Source organism: Vidua macroura, chromosome 7 (assembly GCF_024509145.1).
Source record: "Vidua macroura isolate BioBank_ID:100142 chromosome 7, ASM2450914v1, whole genome shotgun sequence".
Classification (NCBI taxonomy): Eukaryota; Metazoa; Chordata; class Aves; order Passeriformes; family Viduidae; genus Vidua; species Vidua macroura.
In genome coordinates, this window is record NC_071577.1 from 2,628,285 (window position 1) to 2,649,725 (window position 21,441).

A 21,441-nucleotide genomic window follows, 5' to 3' on the forward strand; every position below is an offset into this window, starting at 1 on the left:
GGAAATTGAGTAACTCCCCTACACACAGCCTCTTTTTCTCGGTTTTGTTTTGTTGTTTGTTTTCCAAACTGTGATTGAAACTATGAAAGCTCCAGCTCGACTGTCTGTAAATGGTGTTCTGATGTTTATGTTGGCATTTGAACCAAAACCGTCTTCCTTGGGAACCCCAGTGAGCTGCGGAGGGGAATACACCCCTGGAATGATAAAAGCTAAGCACTTGCCCACTAATAAATTTAGGTGTTAATGCCTTGTTTTTGTGCTGTTTGGTTGCCATAGAGACAGGGCCGCCTGAACTGAACTGTGTGAAGTTCAGAACACATTTGCAAATGCTCCGTTTCTCTTGTTACCTGTCTGCTTTTTTTCTTTTTTTTTTCTTTTTCTTTTTTTTTTTTTTTTTTTTTTTTTGGTCCCATGGAGCAAATGAGTTTGGAAGCAAAGGAAAGGAGGCTCTCTGCAGGCTTTGCAGGGCTGCTGAGAGAGATGCAAGATGTGGTTTTAAAGTGGTTGTTACCCTGTTCTGTACACCACAGGCCGAGGGATAACAGGGGGATTGGCTCCAGGCTCTGTGCTCAGGGCACCTTTTTGCCCAGGCCTTTGTGGCACAGGCACCCATTTCATTCTGCACAGACCGTTTCCATTGCTGGGCCCAGCTGATGGACAGGATGTCTCACTGGGAACTCCTGTTTGTGCACAGAACACTCACCAGGAGCATTTTTCCTTGGATGGATTCAAAATAAAACACCACAAATAGGTGGCTCTTGTTTGGAACAATGAATTAATTCCCTTACACCCTCAAACAGGCTGCCCCTCCACCCCTGGGAGTGTTCCAGGCCAGGTTGGACAAGGTTTGGAGCCACCTGGTCCAGTGGAAGGTGTCCCTGCCCATGGCAGGGAGGAGAATGGGAAGAGTTTTAAGATCCTTTCCAAACCATTCCATGATTCCAACACCCTTCAATGCTACCGGGGAGCTGTCATTCAGGGGAAATCACTCCATGAATCAATGTGTGCTCCTCCTTGGAATTTGGACTTGGATTCAGATCTTCTCATGCAGAGATCACTGGAAATCCTTGAGGGTTGAGGGTTTGGGTGGTTTTTTTTTGGTTTTTTTTTGTTTTTTTTTTTTTTTTTTTTGTTTTGTTTTTTTTTTTTTTTTTTTTTTTGTGTGTGTGTGTCAGAACCTCCTCACTCACAGCACCAACCTGCACTTTCATTTACAAAGGCCAAAAGAATAGCAAAACCCCAAAGCTCTGAACAAATATTTATTTTTCAAAGCTTAAATGCTTGGTGCCTGCCAAGCACTAAACTGAAAAGTTTGTTGCCAAAATATCCTTTTCCAAAACCTTTCTTTTTAAAGTTCCTGCTTGTGGAAGAAAGAAAGAAAGAAAGAAAGAAAGAAAGAAAGAAAGAAAGAAAGAAAGAAAGAAAGAAAGAAAGAAAGAAAGAAAGAAAGAAAGAAAGAAAGAAAGAAAGAAAGAAAGAAAGAAAGAAAGAAAGAAAGAAAGAAAGAAAGAAAGAAAGAAAGAAAGAAAGAAAGAAAGAAAGAAAGAAAGAAAGAAAGAAAGAAAGAAAGAAAGAAAGAAAGAAAGAAAGAAAGAAAGAAAGAAAGAAAGAAAGAAAGAAAGAAAGAAAGAAAGAAAGAAAGAAAGAAAGAAAGAAAGAAAGAAAGAAAGAAAGAAAGAGTCTTGCTCAAGCAATTTTAGAGGAATAGCTCTAAAATAAGTGGCTTTCCCAGGATCAAAGGCAGAGCCATTTTGCTGAAGGTGAGAATGGAGTGAACCATGCAAGAGGGCAATTCTGGGTGCCAAAAATCCGATTGCTGATCCTTGAAGTGTGCACGTGCAGCTGGCTTTTGCTTTCCCAGCTGATCCTGCTGAAATTAGGGAAGAGCAGTGCTGGGTTAGCAGTTGGACTCAAAGATCTTTGAAGTCTTTTCCAACCTTAAGGATTCTGTGAATCTTTTGAGCTGAGGAGAGCGCCAGGATCTGTTTTAATCCCCATTGGTTAATGCAGCTGGTGAGGGGAAATGTAACACCCGTGTTCCAGGTGCCACAAGAAACTCCTGATGCTGCCTCTCCCTCCCTTCCCAAGCCTGGGATTCGAGCGAATTTATTTTGGAGGCAGAGAGGAGAGGAAAACTGACTTGTCAGGAAACTTGGCTGGAGTTGTTTGAGCGAGGCTGACTGGAAAACAGCTGCATGTGCACGGAGCAGAGACTGCACCCCTGCACTGCCAGGGTGGGCTGGCAGAAAAGCCCTTTTGCTTTTTCTTTTTTTTTTTTTTTTTTTTTTTTAAGAAACAGAAATACAAGACCTGATTGGCAGCCTGGGAGGAGAAACCTGAGGTACCTGAGGGCCTGGACTCATGGGAGCATCCCAAAAGAAACAGTCATCAGTCCCCTAAAATATCTGTTACCCCAATAAGTGGCAGTCCTTGTGAAGCTGGTTCAGAACAAAACTGCAGAGCAGGTGTTGGAAGGGTCAGGTGAGTAGATCAGAAAACACTTAAAACCCCTCCCCTTTGTTATGAATGTATAAATAAAATGATGTAAACCCAAACTGCCCGGCCATGCCAAGACCTTTGCTTGGCAAAGCCTTTGCCTTACTTTTGATGTTAGTTGAACATCTAGTAAGCTTAATTAAAGTTTAATTAATGTAAGTAGGGTAAATGTGGTAGGTCAGCAGGCACAGCAGATGTTAAAATACTGTTGGCAATAATCAACCTGACCAAAAAAAAAAAGGGGAAAATTCCCTTCTTAAAAAAATAAATACCTCTAAGTGACTGGTTTAGACATGTCATCTCTCAAGGGTGTTTTTTTTTTTTTTTTTACTTTCTTTCCCCAGGCAATACTGACCAACCAGTTGAGAGCAAATCCTGTTTCTTCACGTCAGTGAAAAGAAAAAAAAAAAAAAAAAATCAGTTTTTGTTCTTTACTGTGCTCTGGAATTTTGCCCCAAACATTTTCTGGAGTCTGGGCATATGCCACAGGGAGATTTCTCACTGCTTTCTGCTCTTCTCTTCAGTTGATAGCTACACAGTGAGGGCTGTGCTTGCACAGCCCAGCTGAGTTTATTAAAGATCTGATAATAGTTTTTTAAGGGCTTTCAGTGAAATTCAGCAGTACATCACTGGTCTGGCTGGCCGCTATTGCTTAGGATGTCCTTGGCAGCTATGGGTGATGTTTCCTGAACTTTGAAATGAAATTTGGATGTGATTTGGGTATTTTGGCATGCAGGTACCTGTGTTTATCTGTGGGGATCCCTGTTTGTTGTCCTGTTGGGTGCTGGTGGTAGCACGCTGGGCCATCGAGCCCTGCAGATGAGCCCTTGACCTGTTCTGGGATGTGCTCCTGGATCAGGAATTCCACTCTGGCCACAAGCTCTGGTAAGCCACAGCATCTTGCCGTCAGCTCCAGCAAAGATTTTCCAGCTTGTTTCTTATTTTTATCTGTCTCAATTGGATCATCCCTAAAAATAATCTGCAGTGCAAGATACTGCAGCGCTGAATTCCCCGGCGGAGCGAGGGGAATGTGTCGAGAGGCTTCCTTGGATCAAAGCCTCAGAGAGGGGCCAGGAGCAAGAGCCAGGCTAAAGTTCAGGAGTATCCTTCAGATCCAGAGGGTAGCAGCACAGAAAAAGCTGCTGTTCTCCTGAGGCTTTGTTGGGCACTGGAAGAAGCTGCAGGGAATGTGGAATTCCCCTTGGGATTGGATCGTGGCTGGGAAAGTGGAGAGGAGCAGCAAGAATTTAGGGCAATGATCTCAGACGCAGCAGGCTTGGGTGGCTGCCCCCAAAAATCAGTTTTCACCGTGTGTCAGACAAAAATTCCATTGCCCAGAGCCTGCTCCTGGAGCCTGCTGGAGCTTCCGTGTGGAGCCACTGGCACTGAGCACTGAAAGCCTGGAAAAATACACCAGCAAACTGCAAATGAGGGTGAATGTGTGTTTTTGGTTTGTTAGAGAAGTCTCAAATGAAGGGAAATCTCAGTTCTTGGAAGCAGAGAAAGAAAGACACTGTTCTGGGCTTGGTGGAGGTCTTGTCCAAGTTTAGTGGTTCTGTGATTGTGTGAAATGGATGGGGACGGGTCTAGGCTTTTCCAAAGTGTTCCTAAAGCCAAGCACAGTGAGCTACTCCTGCCAGCTGGAGCTACAGGCAGATGTATGCACTCACAGAGCAGTTTCTGAGGAATACTGATGGACAGGGAATGGTGGGGAAGCGATGAGCTGATCTCTGGGGTGCTGCAAAGGCTTCAAAGCAAAATGCAGAGGGGGAGATGAAGCAGAGCCACGAATGCAGTGGCTTCTCCTGAAAAAGCAGGCCTGGCTCTCCCCTCTGGGTCAGGGCTGCTGTGACTGCAGTGCAGGGCTCAGCGTGAGCTCCCAGGAGCCACAGCAGCCACTTCATGGAGCAGGGCAAGAGCAGGACGTGGGATCTGGCCCTCCCTCATCAGGACACTTCAGCAGTCCTGGCTGGGACCCTTGGCTCCATTTCCTGCCCAGGCATCACCACCTCTTTCCATTTGGCCGAGGGAACATTTAAGTGTTATTATTTTTAAATAGGGTAGTTTTGACAACATGAACTGATGCATCCTTGTGGGCACATGGGCAAGCTGAGGCATTTTCTGTGAACACAGACTGCTGCTCTTTTGTCACTGCTTATTGTTGTCACCTGCCTCAAATCCTGATGGGAAGAGTGCTTTATTTTTTTCCTTTTTTAAAATGAGCTCTTTAGTCCTCTGATTTCTAAGATTCTAAGAAACTTTAAGCAAAGTTAAAGCTTTTAGGTCAAATTAGACATTTGACTTTGAGCCAAGCAAACTTAGTTTTTAGAAATCTAACTAATGAATATAAACTTTCAGTTTAGGATTAGCCTAAACAGTTTTTTTCTTTTTTTCCAGGTGGTTTTTTTCCTTCCTCTTTGTAAAAATGAAGGGGAAAAGCTCTGCCCTGGGGTAGTGCAGCTCCCTTTCCTGTTGTTCCATCGTGTTGTTGGGATGAGTGTCCTAAGAAGGGAAGAGAGCTGGGCAAGGCTTTGGAGCTCAAGGGACAGGACAAGAGGGAATGGCCCCAGGTTGTGCCTGGTGAGGTTTAGAGTGGAAATTGTGGGAAATCTCCCCACTGGAAAGTTGGTCAGGCATTGGACCAGGCTGCCCAGAGGCACCAATGCTGGAAATGTTCAAAAGGCATGTGGATGTGGTGCTCAGAGAAATGCTTTTGTGCTCTTGAATTCACAGTTAGACTTGATGATCTTGGAGGTCTTTCCCAACCTTAATGACTCTGTGATTCTTTCGGTTAAAAGGAAGTGGAAACACAAATGAAAAAGGATTAATCTGCTGTTTGCAGTGCTGGGCGTGCTCTGCTTTGGGGACAGCTTTCCCCTCCCCTCCTTCCCCAGATGAAAACTTGAATCTGTGCTTGCCGCATTTTAGTTTAGCTTGATTTTTACCCTAAAAAAAGTGTGTTAATAAGCATTTCTTTGCAGCTAGGGAGCCACTTCCAGATGTGTTTGTCCTGAATGTCCTTATCCTGTGTGCCATTTGGTCATGCTGAGCTCAAGGGGGAGTTTGCCCTGGACCCAGCTCAGAGGATATTGCTGCAGGAGCCACTGCTCTCAGCAAAGTGCTGTGAAAACATCCAGGAGATGTCTATTCCTGCCCTAATCCCTGAAATGTGTCCCTCATAAACACAGCCAAATAATTTGGGTGCTTTGTCTGTGCAGAGTGGAGAGAGCTGCTGTGGGAACTTTGAGAGCTTGAGTGTCTTGTTTTGCATGTAAGTTCTCAGCACTGAAGTGCATAAATAGGGCTTTGCATCTCATAATTTATAATTCAGCCCAAGAAATGCTCTAATACCTTTATCAGAATGGGAACGTCGCTCAAAGCACAAAAGCACAAATCACTGAGGAACAGGCAGACATTAAGGGCTGCTGTTCTCTCTGTGTCTGGAATAACAGCCAAGAATCAGTGAGATTTTCTCCTAAACAAATGTTTCACTGTTGTGTGTGTGAATAAATAAATTTTCTCTCTCTCTCTCTTTTATTTTTTTTTAAGGCAGGCCAAGGAAGGAAAGGAAAAGCTGAAGTGCCTTAGGTGCAGGGAAGCATTTTGCTCTATTCCCTGACTTTGCTCAGTGCCACCTGTGTTTCCCCACTGCAGGGTAAGAGCAGGAGGGCTGAGGATTTGGGATGGGCAAGCCTGGAATAGGGAAGAAATTTCTTCACAGCTGTCCCTGGTCGTGGGACCTCGGGTTCTGGTGGCCAGGCAGTGAAATCAGGAGGTCTGGGGAGATAAACCCACCTCATCCTGGTGGGAAGGGGCTGGGAGCACCCTGGTCTAGTTGGAACTGGATGTCCTTTAGAGTCCCTTGCAACCCATGAGATTCAGCGTTCCTGTGGCTGTGGCAGGGAAGGGGGTGGTGGAGAAGCTTCTCTGCGAGCAGCACAGGATGTGCCCCCTAAAGCGCTCCAGCTCAGAGTGGAAAAGAAAAAAAACCCACTTGGGAATGCTGATACATTTGCCAGGGTTTCTGTAGCCACAATATATCCCAGGAAGCATGGCACCCACCCATGGTTCATTTACAAGCCCTGGGTTGTGCAGAAAACAGGAATTGCCCTTCAGAACCCCACTGATGGGCCTTCTCCTCCGGTCCCCCCGTGCTGGCACAACCCAGCTTCACAGGCCACAAGGGAAGCTGCAAAGCTGCTGTCATGATCCCACTGCTGGAGCCAGAGGCAGCTGGAAAGCAATGGAGAGGCTCTCAGTGACTCCAGGGTGCTGTGAAGTGGGGGCCCAGGCCATCAAACCTCCATGGGGGCAGGCAAGGGGAGAGAAAATGCGTGGGAGTAGGACTGCAAGTCCTCACTGAAATTGTTTGTTCTCTTATTTTTAATCTCCAGCATCACTGGACGTGATCCCTCTGGAGGTGCTGCCAGACCATTGAGTGCTCCATCCCTGCCCTCCAGACACCCTCTTCCTGGAAGAAAGTTGGCAACTTTGGGTTTATTCCATTTTTTCACCCATGCCACAGACTATTTAATATCAGGTTTGCTGTGGGTTTGTTTGGGTTTGGTCCCACAAACGCCTCTGGGGCAGGTCAGTGCATCTCTCAAGCCACCCCTTGGCTGTGCCTTTGGAGTTTGCAAAATCCAAGGAGACCTCTGTTGTTCTGCTTGAATATCCCTCCCCACCTCAGTCCCAAATGGTGGGAAGCATCAGGGAATATTACTGATAAACAATAGATGTCTGGTGGAGACACTGGTGATTTTCCTGGTACAAAAGGCTGCTGCATCCTCTGTGATAATTCCCCTTTTTTTTTTCCTCCTTGCTGGCTTTGTGGTTTTGTGATTTATTTGTGGGCTGGCAGGCGTCCACAGCCCTGCAGGAAATGGATGTCTGCTCTTGTGTTTGAGGGGGGGGGGCATATAAATGTGTAATTGCCCCACTACATTAATTACAGACGTTTCTCCCTGGCTGGAGCAGCTCCATGGTTTCTGTGCCCTTTCGGTTCGTTCTCCCCAGCCCAGGCTGAGAGTATTTATAGTGAACCCCAGCTCTGACATCCTCAGCTGAGCTGAGGGAAAGTTAAAGAACTTGGCCACAAAAACTGTAGAGGAGAAACTCAGTGGCCTTTTTTTACCTGATAGTAACTCCAGGACAGCAGCACAGCCAAGTTTTCCCTGGCTATTCCTCCTGCTGACATTTTCCTCAAGGATAAAACTGGTTTGCCCTAAAAAAACAACCCTCTTGCTATGGAAAAGAAATTGTAGGGCAATTTACTTTGGAATAGCTGTGCTACCTAATTCCTGGCTCCTAGAGAGAGACCCAGCTGGACTTGGAGCAAAGAAAGGAAACCTGAGGCAAAATTCAGTGTGGTTGAATCAGGTTTTGTTGGAGGAAAGGCTGGACAAGCCACCGTGAGGACCTGGCACAGGGTGCCCAGAGCAGCTGTGGCTGCCCCTGGATCCCTGGAGTGTCCAAGGAAGGTTGGACACTGCGGCTTGGAGCAACCTGGGATAGTGGAAGATGTCCCTGCCTGTGGCAGGGGGTGGAACAGGATAAGCCTTAAGGCCCTTTCAACCCAAACCAGTCTGGGATTCTATGGTCTGGGACAGCAGTGGGATCAAAACTCATAATTTCCAGCAGATTGAATGTACCTATGGTGCCCCTTGGCTTGTAATGTGGATTCTCCATTGATTCCTGATGAAACAGGAATATCCTGCCGTGATTTTTCTCATTTTTATCGTGCCAGAAGTGAGGGTGAAGAATGAGGGATGTCTGCAAGGACAGGACAAAAACCTGAGCCAGCCTGGTGGCATGAAACCAGGAGGGAGGTGAGGATCTGTGATGGGGGGACATCCAGGGATGCAGAATTCTGGGATCTCACCTCCTGTTTGGAGTCATTGCCTGGATGTGCTGCTGCTCTGGCTCTGCTGCAATACGTCTCATCCTTTTTGGGGCTGGGAATGTTCCACCTACAAAGCTTCTCCCAGGAGTCCTAGCAAACCTTTGAGGTAAATCCATCCAGATCCACATAAAATTAAGCATCTTACTGTGTTTGTCCTGCCTCATCCCCTGTAAGTCTTGAGCACCTTCTATGACCTCTGTCACATTTCACTTTCAGAGCGCAGCCCACGTGTGGGCCGTGAGCTCCACGGGTCAGTGTAGGCTTGTGCAGGGCTGTTGTTGCATTCCTGTGGCCGATGGCAGCAGGTTGGGGCTGGGACAGAGCTGTCAGGAGCCAGGTTTCCTTGGGAAAGCACCCACCTGACCATGAGCATGGCATGGCTGGGCCTGGACATGCAGGCTGCTGTTACCTCCACACCTGGTCTGGCCTCACTGAGTGGTGGAAACTCTCCTGGTGAGGGAAGGATGCCCTGGTGAAATCTATTTTGTGACTCTCAGAATGGTTTGGGGAGGAAGGGACCTTTAAACTCATCCAGTTCTACCCCCTGCCATGGGCAGGGACACCTTCCACTGTGCCAGGGTGCTCCAAGCCCCATTCAGCCTGGCCTTGGGCACTTCCAGGGATCCAGGGGCAGCCACAACTGCTCTGAGCACCCTGTGCCAGGGACTCATTGCCCTTATACTAAAGAATTTCCTTCTAAATAATCTTCCCATGATCTGAGTTTAGGCTCTAAACACAAACATCATTAGCAGCAACAAGCTCCGTGCACTTAACTCCCTGCCCTGCTCTAGAAGCAGCAGCCCCAGCAGCAAACATCCCTCCCTCCATCCTCCCAATGCTTAGCCAGAGGAGCTGCACCCCCTGCCATCACACCGTGGCAACAGAGTGTGAATCTCATCCACTCCCTTTTCCACTTGGCCGGTTTGGGGGTTTATTCACCATTAAAGCCTTTCCTTTCACACGGTTTTGCAAAGGTAGGGATTTGTTTGGGCACGAATTTACTGTCCTTGTCGGTGACAAGAAGGTGCTGCTGTGATGCTGACACAGCCGCCAGCTGCAGAAACGCCATCCTGGGCACTGCAGGGGGGAAGGGGCTTCAGGGCGGGTGTAAAAGTGGGCCAGGCATGACATAAAACAAAGGAGGACAAGTGTGCACTGCTCCCAGAGCCTGGGGGAAGGGGCCGAGCAGGAGCTGCAGCAGGACATCACGGGTGGTGGAGGGAGCCAGAAAAACATCCAGTGTTTTTTCCTCTCTGCAGTGAGCTCATGGCCAGTAGGGATTGGCCAGGAACTGGGTCAGGAGGAAGCAAACAGAGCTGAAATCCTTCAGCGAGGACCCTTTGCCCTCTGCCAAGCCTGTGCCAGTGCTCTCGGGCTCTCCCCCGCTCCAGCACCCTCCTGCCAGCCCCTCGGGGAGCTGGATGCTCCAGCAGCCTCAGCCTGGCGAGGGCACACGGGCAGAGTGGTGTGTGTGGCACAGCAGCAGCACCTTCTGGGCGCCTCTCAGCTGAGCGCCCCGCACCAGCGTTCCCATCCCGTCCAGCCCTGGGTCACAGCCTGGGCTGGGGCATCTCCTGCGCCCCTCTGGCAAACCCAGAGGCACGGCTGGTGGAGGGGAGGCGATGTCCACGTGGCCACCACGGGTGGGAGATGAGTCAAGAGAACCCCGGCTGCTGCTGGTGTTTGGTCACAGCTGCTCTGGGCACCCTGTGCCAGGGCCTGCCCACTCTCCCAGGGAACAATTCCTTCCCAATATCCTATCCATCCCTGCCCTCTGGCAGTGGAAAGCCATTCCCTGTGTCCTGTCTCTCCATCCCTTGTCCCCAGTCCCTCTCCAGCTCTCCTGGAGCCCCTTTAGGTTCTGGAACGAGCTCTGAGCTCTCCCTGGAGCCTCCTCCTCTCCAGATGAGCACCCCCAGCTTTGCCAGCCTGGCTCCCTGAGCATCCTCATGGCCTCCTCTGGGCCCTGCTCTGAGGCTGTTGGTACCAACCACGAAATAGAGGAAATATTGCACTAGATTGCCCTAGGCTCCCATCAGGTAATCTGTTTTTTCTTAAGTGGGGGGGGGGAAGAAAAAGAAAGAACACACACACACACACACACACACACACACTGACTGCTACAACAAGGTGAAGTGTTTTCCTCTTGAAGAGCCCTTCCTCCCACGAGCAGAGCAGGAGTCAAGCAGTGCCATGCCTCCTCCAGCAGGCACTCAGCCCTCCACCCTCTGTGCTCAAGGGTTCCTGGAAGCCAGAGCTGCTCGGTGAGAGCTCGGGGAGGGCCCTGTGATCCTCCCACCCACGGGATCAGGGCTGGGGGGCTGCGATCTGTCAGAGGCACGCCCTCCACTCGGAGCAAGAAATGTCAAGGAGAATCAGGGAGGTGACTGGAGGCTTGGGGTGCAACGGGAAGCAACTGCTGTTCCTAGGCAGGCTGTGACTACTCAGCCTTGCTAATCAGATTTTGGGGGTTGCTCAGCTGGCTCTTGCTGTAGGGAGCTCGGTGTGTGCTTTGCTGACAGGGTCTGTGTTCCAGTGGGGAAGGAGAACGCTCCTGATTCAATGCCCAGAGAAGTGGTGTTGTTGGCAGAATGGGGGGAAAAGGCCATTTGGAAAGCTGTGCATCCCCATCACGGCTCTCTGCAGGTCATTTGAAACGCACAAGGCAAGGCCGAGTGCCCCCTGAGGGTGCCCAAACCAGCAGTGGCTCTGCTGGCTGGGGGTGACCCGGATGCCAGAGCCGTGGGCACGTGGTCACTCTGAGCCTCAGCGTGTCAGTGCCAGCAGGAAAACCCAACCACATCCAGCTGGCTTCAGCCCTGCCCCCCATTCCCAGAGCACCCCTTTGATCCCAGGAACTGCGGTTCAGGGATCAGTCTTTGAGCCGAGGGAAGTGGGGATCCTTGGCACGAGGCTTTAATTAGCAAAGGCTTGTGTGATTTTTTTTTTTTTTTTTTTTTTTCCCCAGTTTTCTCCGTGGCAATTCCAGCGAGGAATAAAAGTTTACTTCCATTCCCCAGTGCTTGGGGAAAGCAGTTTCCGTCAGCACTGCCTGTGCTCTCGGCTGTGCTGGATATGGCAGGTCTATTTTTAGAAGTCAGGGTTGCCACGGCAACCCAGTGTATTTTTTCTGTTAAATATAGCAGCTGTTGCAGGGAACTCTTGTCCTTCTGGATGTAAAGGCTGTGTTTCTGCCCTCTGACAGAGCTCAGGGTATTAGAGGCAGATGAGAAAGGATGATTAAATAAGTGGAAGCCCAGAAGAAACCGTGGATCTGTAATTACACGGAGGGGTTTGGGATGCAGCTGTGTGTGTCTGCAGCTTCTGCGCTGAAAATGGTGTGGGGACAGGGATAGGGGAGCTTTTCCATGTGGAGCTCCATGAAACCACCCTGCCCCTCTCTCTCCAGCTGCCCAGTCTGCCTGGCTTTGGCTATTCTGGTCTCTGCCCCTTCCAGGAGCCAGCCTGGTCCTGGTTGTGCCCACCAGGACTTGTCTTGGTGGAGATTTGGGGGTGCCAAACAGGCCTTGCCATCCAAGGGGAGGAAGGAGCCTTTTTTGGGGAAAAAAAACCAGTTTTATTCCTACCTGCACCTCAGGAGCCTGAAGCAGAGGTGTGTGGTGCAGGGTTGGGGCCTGGAGCTGCCTCCATCTCCTGCTCGTGATGGACATCTCAGTGGAAGCAGTGGGAGAGGTGCAGGGCCTGGGCCAGGGATGCAGTGTGGGAATGCTGTGGGACTGTGTTGCATCCTAAAGCAGTAACATTCCCCAGCTTTGGGGTCCAGTGGGAAGCAAACTGACTCTGCTTCTTTATTTTTTAATTTATTTTTTTTTTTTAATTTACTGGATCCCTGTAAGGTGTCAGCACATCCCATCAAAGGGCTGGTTTCCATCTCCTGGGAGGAGGGACAGGGGTGGGGAGCACGATTGCTTGGGGCAATCTGTCAGCTGGGAGATGGAGATCTTTTTTTTAATTAACTAGTCTTTGCCCCATTAAATGAAGAAAGAAACCAGAGCACAGCAGATATGAGCAGGGCTTAGGATCACTGAAAGTTTCCTTAAAGAGTGGATGCAATGACAAGCAAAGAACCAAATTTAAACCAGCTTGAGTTTAAAGTGTCTGTGGAGGTCACTGTGACCAAGGCTTTGAACACGAATAACACATTTCTGGGAGCCTTATCTGCTCCCTGAGCTATTGTGAGTGGCATCTATTGCTGGGGATGTTATTGCTTTTCTGAATTTAATAACAGAAGCAGTGCTTAAGCAAGCAGAAAGCTGCAGAGGAAGAGCTGCCTCCGTGGCCATCAAGGGCTGGAGTTCACCCCAGGCCTGGTCCCCTGCAGGGTGGTTTGGAGGGATAGGGCATTTTGAAGAGTCAGGGATTTAGGAGGATGGAGGAGGGAGTCAGATGCTGCCTGTCCCCCTGGAGCTGGAGCCTGCTTGAGCATCCTCTAGCTGAGGGCATAAATACGGGGCTCATCCCTGAGGAAGTGCTGCCTGTAACAAAGGCAGGAAAGGCTGCCATATCACATTTGAAGATTTCCTTGCATCCTTCAGGGAATGGGTTGTCAGGGGCTTGTGGCCCAGAAAATGTAGCTGGCAGCTGGGAGGGAGATTCAGGGCAGTCATTTCAGATGCTGCTTTGGTTTAAATCCAGCACGGGGTGGAGGGAGGGCAGTGGAGTGGGCACAGCTCCCAAAGCACGTGTTTGTACATGGAATGGTTTGAGTCGGAAGGGCTTTTAGAGACCATCCAGTTCCACCCCCTGCCATGGGCAGGGACACCTTCCTCAATCCCAGGGTGCTCCCAGTCACATTAGCCACATTCCCAGTGCCAGACAGGTGGGTCACAGGCTCCGTCTTCTCTCTGTGCCCACGGGACACCAGTCATCCCTCTGGTTCCACTCTGATGGTGCCAGAGGCGGGGTTTCCCCAGGAATGGGTATTTATTAAAACTCCCACCTCTGCTTATAAGTCCACTTCCCTGTGTATTCAGGGATCACAGGGGTGTTTATGCTCCCTGCTTTCCCTGGTCTGATTTATGGGTTTATTGTATTCCCTCCATTGTGTGGCTGCCCGGCTCCGGGCACCTCGGGGCAGGCAGCAGTCCTGGGAGGTTTTCCCTTTCTCCCTGAGTGTTGGCTGGTCCATCCCTCAGCCATTTGCAGGGACTTGTATGAGGAAGGACCATGGCAGTGTCACACTCCACCTGGGACAGTGGAAGGGAGTTGGAACGAGATAGGATTTAGGATTTAAGGTCTCTTCCAGCCCAAACCATTCTGGGATCCTGGGATTCCCTGATCCTGTGATCCAGCCCCGAAGCACTGAAGGCTGCACCCAGACACAAAGCTCATCTGTGAGGATGAAGGAGGGAGCTTGGAGCACCCAGTGTACCAAAGAGATGCATCAGACCTGCTCCCAGCTGCAGGAGAAGGAAGGAGTGCTGAGAGTTCCCTCCCCACAAGTGCAGAGGTAAGAGGGGACAGAGGTAAGAGGATCTCAAAACCTGCAGAAACGTGTCCCAGATCCCCCTGTCATCAGGTCTGTAGCTAACTGGGAGGAACGTTTTGAGGATGATACTCCCACCCACCATCCCTGCTGGAGGGACTGCAGGGGCTGTTTTGGAAGTTCTGTTCTGACATGGGGTGTTTTCAATATCATATTTTTTTCCTGGGGAACATGTGAATGTCAGAGGAATCTCTGTTTGTTGTACCCTGGAAGCTGACAGTTCTGCTCTCCCCTTTCCAAGCTCAGCCTGTATCACTCCTCAGTGTGTTTGCCAGTCCAGCCTCAGCACCTCCTGCACCAGTAGCATATTTGGGGAAATTCTCTGAGAGAGGAGTGAGTGTCTATGGTAGTGCTGATTCAAGGGGAAAATCCATACTTTCTGTGAGACAATTTCTAGGCACCAAGAAAACAGGGGAGCAAGTCCAGGCTGTGGACTCTCCATCCCTGGCAGTGTCCAAGGCCAGGTTGGATGGGGTTGGAACCACCTGGGATAATGGAAGATGTCCCTCCCCATGGCAGGGGGTGGGACAAGATAGTGTCTTAAGATCCTTTCCAACCTAAACTATTCCATGATTTTATGATTTCCAGTTAGTCCCAAAGGTGTCCACATAGGAATGTGAGTTTGACCCAAAGCCATGGCAGGAGCTGAGGAAGCAGCAGGATCAGTTCCTTGTAGGATTGTATCCCTGTTGGCTTTCAACCCACCCTAAACCCCAGGCATGGAGACCCTGTTATCAGTTGTGCTGGTGCCTCCAGCTTAAAATTAGGGGTTTAAATTATTTTTATTTTTTAGTTTTAGTCCCCCCAAACCCTTCCCCGAGTTCCTTCTAGGGGGAGATCCAGGAAAAGCATGTTTGCCTTTGCTGCGGTGTGAGCAACCCCATCACCCCAGAAAGTGTAGGGGGCGCTGGGGGGAAACCAAATGCCAAAACCTCTCCTCCTCCAACCCAGAGCTCCTCCAAGGCAGCTGCACCTCTGGGGGAGAGGCAGGAGCAGCTGGAGCAGAGGCAAGGCCATATGAGGTGATGCCACAAGGTTTATTTCATGTTCCTGTTGAACGGGAGCCCGGAGCAGCCCCTTCCTCCCTTGAGGGGCAGCTGCTCCAAGCACCTGCGAGGCCTGGACAGCTCCGGGAAGGATGAGATGTCCCCAAGGAATGGCCAAAGGAGGATGTTTTTCAGAAGCTGGGACCGCTCTGCTGAAAAGGATGATAAAACCAGACGGTGTTGGACACGCAGAGATTTGGCCAAGGGTAGGTGCTACCCCAGGATGGTTTGTTGGGAAGTTCAGGATGGATGTGGATAGCAGCATGTCCCTTCCCTGCAGAGAGTTTTCCATGTTCAAACCAAAACCTGTTGTTTTGTTGGAGTGTTGAAGATTTTTCTGGGGTTTTGGGGGGTGGGGGAGTTGTTTCTGAAGGAGGTTTTTTATTTTTGAGGGGGTTTTGGGGTGGGGTTTGGTTTCATTTTGCATTTGTTTGTTTCTAGGGTTTTTGGGGTTTGTCTGTGTTTTGTTTTGGGGTGGGTTTTGGGGGGTTGGGTTTTTTGTTTCATTTTTTGGGGAGTTTTTTGAGGGTGGGTTTGTTTGGGGATATTTTTGGGGGATTTTTTTTTTTTTTTTTGGGGAGGGTTGGGTTTCTTGGGGTGTTGTCTGTTTGTTTTTAATTTTTTTTTTTTACCTGTTTCTTTGCGAGTACTGTATTTTGAGGGGGCTAGAGTTTTGGGTTTTTTTTGTAGGGGAAGAGTTGGGGGTTTTTAAAATTATTTGTTTTGTCTGGGGAAGCAGGCTTTATGTGTTTTTTTCGTTTGTTTGTTTTGGTTGGTTGGTTTAGGTCTGTTTTTCTCCTGACGAATACCGGGATGCAGCTCTGCCCCTTCAAGGGAGTGGGGTTTGGCAGGGATGCAGTGATGGGATATCTCACCCCCTCTCCCTGTGTCTCCAGAGGTCTCATCCTTGCTGGATCCTTCCCCTACTGCTCTGTGTTGGCTCCATGTGTAAAAGTCTTGGGAGAGGAGGCTATCAGGCAGAGGTAATTATTAACTCTAATTATAACTGTGAGAGTGACCCTATTTGGGCTGGGTTGTAAAGGCCCCCAAAACCATCTACTTCTCCTCCCTGGAATTCAGATCAAGTACCCCTTTCTGTGGTCAGGATACGCCTCCTGCATGCCATCTCTGGAGTCCCAGGTGCTGTTTGAAATCCTCCACTACCTCATCCCTGCACACCGTGTCCGTGGGGGACACGGAGAACGCTAGGTGCACGCACAGAAACCTCAGCCAGGGCGGGATGTGCCTGATCCATTTTGTTTCTGGCAGCAGTGGGAGAAAAGAGAGCCTCCGAAATCTATAAATCAACCATCTCACAAATTGTGTGGGATTAAAGAAAAGGTGCAAAATAGAAATGATTTCCTCGGGGGGAAGCACATAATTTCATTTGCCCAGGAAAATGATGTCTTCAACAGTTGTCTTCCAGAGACTCTGAAAATAATTAAAGGAGGGCTCAGAGTGTGCAGTTATTGTGGAATTTTGGAATCCCACACTGGTTTGGGTGGGAAGGGACTTCAAAGCCCATCCCATTCCACCTGCTGCCACAGGCAGGGACACCTTCCACTAACCCAGGCTACTCCAAGCCCCGTCCAACTGGCCTGGGACGCTTCCAGGGATCCAGGGGCATCAATGACCAAGTTGGCTTCTCTGGGGTCAATGTGGGTGGAAAAGAGGTCCCAGCTCTTCACTGCCATGAAGGGATCTTTTATTTATCAACAGAGCCATGGGACGTGAATTTCTCCGGTGCCTTCACTCAGATGTCACACGGAAATTGAGTCTATTAAGCAGATTTGGGCTGCAGCCAGTTCATTACAGCAAACTTTCATCCAATTATCATTACTGTTATTATTGTTATTATGATGCGTCCTGCTCTGTTGTAAATTGGAGGGTTTTCCTGGGACTCTTGTTGGAGTTTTTTGAGTTGTCTCAAAACTGGATGGCAAATTTCTGTGAGCTCTGAAACGAGGCCGACCTGGCGATGTCCAACAGCAGGATTTGGCCAAATCTCCAGCGCCGTGGAGAAATAAGGGTGACCATCTTCCTGCACCCTGGCAATGACCCTCCCACCTGTGCCCTCCCTCACCCACTGTCATCCCTGTTTTCTTCCATGCCTGACTTCACTCCCAACCCCAATGATTTTTCCTGTAAAACCCCAAAACTCTAATTTGAAGAGTGAGAAAGAGGAAGGAGGTCCAGCAAAGCTGCAACGAGCCAGCGCTAAATCAAGCTCTAATTGCTCATTTAAACGAATTAATTTATCAAACTGGAGGAATTTTGAAAGGGTGCTTAGGAGCCTTGCCCTCCCTTCTCCCAGGCATGCAGGCAGGGGGTGGGGAGCCCCACAACTGCTTTTGGTGCAGCCTTCTCCAAGGTGCTAATGGCAATTCCTCGGTCTGGGAGCATCCCTTTCCCCCCAGCTCGTGGAAAACAAGCATGTTCAGCGCTGCAGGGTTTGGGCTCCAGGAGAGAGTAAACATCCCCGGTGCTGACACGGCAATAAAACCGGTGTGTCTGCAGGAGAGGAGTCAGCAGCAGATGCGCCCCTGCAAAACTGCTCACCGTGATGAATGCTCTGCCCGGAGTCTGCTAAATCCCTTCTTCTCTGACTCCGAGGCCTCCTTAATTGTGCTGCCTGTGATTAAGTAACTCCTTGAAGGCAGCGCTGGGAGTTGTTTGGTCCATGTGGGAATGTTGCTGGCCAGGCTTGTAGCCTTTGGCTCTGGGCATTGCGGAGCGTGTTTCACAAAGGACGTGGGGACAGTAGTGTCTGGGGTGCTCTGGTGACCCCGAAAAGGTGCAGGGGAGACCCCCCAGGAAGGTCAGTGGGCTTGGTGGAGATTTGCCTGGATGATCCCAAGATAGACAAATTCCCAGGGAACTGCTGCTTTCCAGGTGGCACTTCCTCCCCAAGCCCCTGAGGAAGCACATGGATGTGGGGAGGAGAGGAGTGCCGTGCTTGGGGTGAGGTGTTAGATCTGACCATCTCCCCGTGGGCTAAGGGCAGGTGGGTGTTGTTTTCTAGCCTCCATGAGCTGCCCTCAAATGCTTTCTGAAGGATGCTGAGGCCTTGGTCTGAAGGAGCAAAAACAGCCCCAAGAGGACTTTGAGAGTGTCTGAGGGACTTTGCCAAAATGCAGATTACAAGGGAATTTAGAACCATGGAATTACAGACTGGTTTGGGATGGAAGAGACCTTAAAGCCCATCTGGTTCCACCCCTTGCCATGGGCAGGGACACCTTCCAGCAGACCAGCTTGCTCTAAGCCCTGTCCAACCAAGGGCAGGATCCCAGCCCCAGGCTGACTCTCTGTCCCATCCCTGCCCACCCTGGAGCTCATTCCCAGGTTCCTGGAGGTGGAGGAGCAGGTCCTGTAGATGGAGTGCAGCGATTGCCTGAATATTCATGGATCGGCGGGCAAGCTGCAGCGGGCCCTTGTTGCAAACTGCTACCCAAACTGCTTACATCCATCAATGAGGGAAATAAATAAACAGATGCTTGTTAATTGACTTAATTACCCACCAGCAAACAGGAGACTAGGAGCACATCAATTAAAAAAAAAAAAGTTTTAAGAAGTGTCTCATAGTAATTCTTTTCTATGTACAAACCACACTGGTCTCCTCTGCCTATAATGAACCTGCCCCCAAGACAGGGAATGGATTTTCATTATGCAGGAAGGAGGGGTCACATTCTGAAAATGAGGGTTGTGGCTTGAAATGAGCCCTAAATTCATGCCCTCTTCCCAAAACCAGGGCTTTAGCACAAAGCCATGCAAATAACCATCCTTGAGCAAGAGAAATCCAGCAGCTAAGGTAATCCTTGTTTTCCAGCTGGGAACAGGCATGAAGAAGAAGGAGGTAGAGCTGGGAAACTCTTAAAGATTTTTTTTTTTTCCTTTTCTTTTGTAAAGATCTCCAAGAAGAAAGGAAAATTGAAAGACTGAAGACTTGTTCCTCTCACTGCCTTGTGGATGTAGGATGACTCTGATGTCTCCTGACAGGGCTGATGCTCAATATCCACAGCTAAGTGTTGAGCCAGCAGGATGGGATGGACAAACAAGAAGGACTGCCTGAGCCAGAGGCCTGTGGCCAAATCCATGACTTTTTTTGTCCCAGGGTGGATGCAGAAGGTCCTGTGCCAACCCTGGAGCAATCACAGAGGGGCTTGAGTTGGAAGGGACCTTAAAGCTCTTCCCATTCCCTGCCCCTGTCATGGACAGGGACACCTTCCACTGGACCAGGGCTGCCGCAGTGCACACACCTGGAGCCCCTCCAGCCCTGTACCTGCCCTTTTCCAGCCTCTTTTCCCAGCACTTTGCCCTGTTCCCGCTGCTGTTTGGAAAATCCAGTGTGGGCTCCCTTGGGACTGCTGGCAGTCGTTCTGCAGGGCTGTTATCTGCGGATCTTGATTAATGAGAGTCCCCAGGGCAGGCAGGTTATGAAAGAAGCCCCATGATCGTGGCCCTGGCTGCCTTCCTGACGTCAGTGTGACGCAGGGCACGAAGGGCAGCACAGGCCCTTGGGTGCAACAAAAAAGAAAAGAAAGAATGAAGGAGTGGAGTGAGAGGCAGTAAGAGATGAAAGGAGATTGTTTTATCAGCTAGAGCTGGCAGCTGGAGTGAATTTCCTCTCCCCAGCGCAGACTCTACAGTGTGGGTGATGTTCCTCTGCATCCAGCCCTTGCCGTGGGCTCTGGGGTGGCTGCAGGAGAAGGGGGCACTGGGCAGGTGCTGCACCACATATGGGGCTCCCCTTGCTCAGATCTGATGGCATGTGGATTTTAAATCCTGCAGGGTTAGTGTTATGCTGTGGACCTTTCATTACAGCCTCCTGATGTGCTCTGGTTGGGTTTTTACCCTCGGTGCTCACAGCCATTGCTGAACGCAGGTGACATTGGGGACGAGGCCTCTGAGCAACACTGCCAAGGTCTCCAAGTAGGATGGGTGGCAGCTGGATTTGGGATCAGCCCCTGCATTAGGCAACACAGACAGGGATTTCCAGGCAGGCTGGATGCTTTTGGCAGGTTGGAGCTGGAGGCTACACTGCGGTCCTTGGCGTGTCCTTCCTTCTCCAGTGCCACAGCCCTTTGCAGCCACAGTGTCCACAGCAAGAAGGGTGGGCTGGTGCTCCCCCACCTTCAGCAAAAAAAGTTGCATCTTTTAGATCCCTCGGTGATGTTGGGTTCTTTTGCTGCCCATTTACTTGTGCCTCTTTTCAGAATTTAAAAAAAAATCTTGAAAAAATTAAAAAACTCACCAATTTTCCACTGTGTCGCTTTGCAGAAGAGAGGAGGGGAGGAGGAGGAGGGCTGGGAGGAGGAGATGGGACGGAGCTATTTTTGTGCAAACCCATCTGTGTTGATAATTCTTTATCCAGCCCCGATCATTACTGGATGCGCCAGGTGGCCTGGCCAAGAGAGCACCTTCCATGATTTTCCAGCTCCCCATTCCAGCGCGTCCCTGCTGGCAGTGGGGTGCCAGCAGAGCCACCAGCAGAGCTGCAGCTTTGGGCCCTGGGGGCAGCGCACGTCCCCCTCCCCGCAGGCATCTCCGCAACTCGGGAAGAGCGCTGTCGGCACTGCTGGCCCCTCAGCATGCTCAGGAAAGTTCCACACAATCTGTTTGCTTTGGGACATATGCTGTGTTGATGCTGCCTGCAGTCTTGCTGCCTCTAATAACTTTGGGTGTAATTTTCTCTGGTTTGGCGCCTGGGGCGTCCGATCGACAGCTGTGGGAAGAGGGGGTGCAGATCGCCGTGGCTGCTGCAGAACTGCTCTGGTGCTGCTCTGAAAAGGCGTGGAGGGGAGCGTGGGAGCCAGAGGAGGGACATGGCACTGCTGTTCCTGGTCTCAGGTGAAGTGTTTGGGCTGTGATGTTCCGTGTGAGCCAGGTAGAGCTGCCTCCCACAGAAGTGGCTTCTCAGTGTACACATTAGAGCGTATTTACGATGTAAATTAATAAGTGCCATCTGCTTACCTCTGGTGTTATGGGAATGTTGTCTTGTGACTGGCTACAAACAAGACAACATTGAAGAGGTAACACCTGCTGGGACATATTTCTACCGTTTATTTCCAAACATTGGGAGGTTATTTTAGATGCGAGGAATAGGTACCAGCTCCTCTTGCTGTGTATTAAGTGCTAATGAGTTGTGGGGATTGCCAGGTGACATCCTCAAGGAACTGGTGAGGATGCAGGAAACTGCATCCAAGGGCAGAGGGACCTCGACAAGGATGCTGCACTTCTGCGCCTTGTCCTCGACTGACGAAGATTTAAGGGGATGTTTAGCTGGTGAAAAATTGCTGCTTGTCAAATACGGAGCTCGCTGCAGGGATATATATTGATTCCAGGCAAAAGGGCCCTAGAGGTAAAGAAAAAAAAAAAAAAAAAAAAAAAAAGAGGTCTGTCGTCTGTCAAAACATCCCACTTCCACTTCAGCCTTTGGGAATGGGATGGTCTCAATTTTCAGTTCAAAATCACAACCCACTTTTGAAATGAAA

General features: G+C 49.9%; 2 long non-coding RNA genes across 3 annotated transcripts; both read left to right on the plus strand.

Annotated features, from left to right (window-relative positions):
- The first annotated feature begins 1,680 nt into the window (after positions 1-1,680).
- On the plus strand, positions 1,681-8,555 carry LOC128810155 (uncharacterized). 2 transcript variants are annotated; one of them, XR_008437960.1, is made up of 3 exons: positions 1,681-1,760; positions 2,294-2,481; positions 4,894-8,555. It is a non-coding gene; the product is annotated as an uncharacterized LOC128810155 (long non-coding RNA). The 2 variants fall into 2 exon arrangements; XR_008437959.1 differs by lacking the exon at positions 4,894-8,555 and adding an exon at positions 3,233-3,410.
- Positions 8,556-13,287: 4,732 nt separating this feature from the next.
- LOC128810344 (uncharacterized) lies at positions 13,288-20,209 on the plus strand. The gene is made up of 3 exons (XR_008438020.1): positions 13,288-15,156; positions 15,736-15,933; positions 18,857-20,209. It is a non-coding gene; the product is annotated as an uncharacterized LOC128810344 (long non-coding RNA).
- Positions 20,210-21,441: the final 1,232 nt, after the last annotated feature.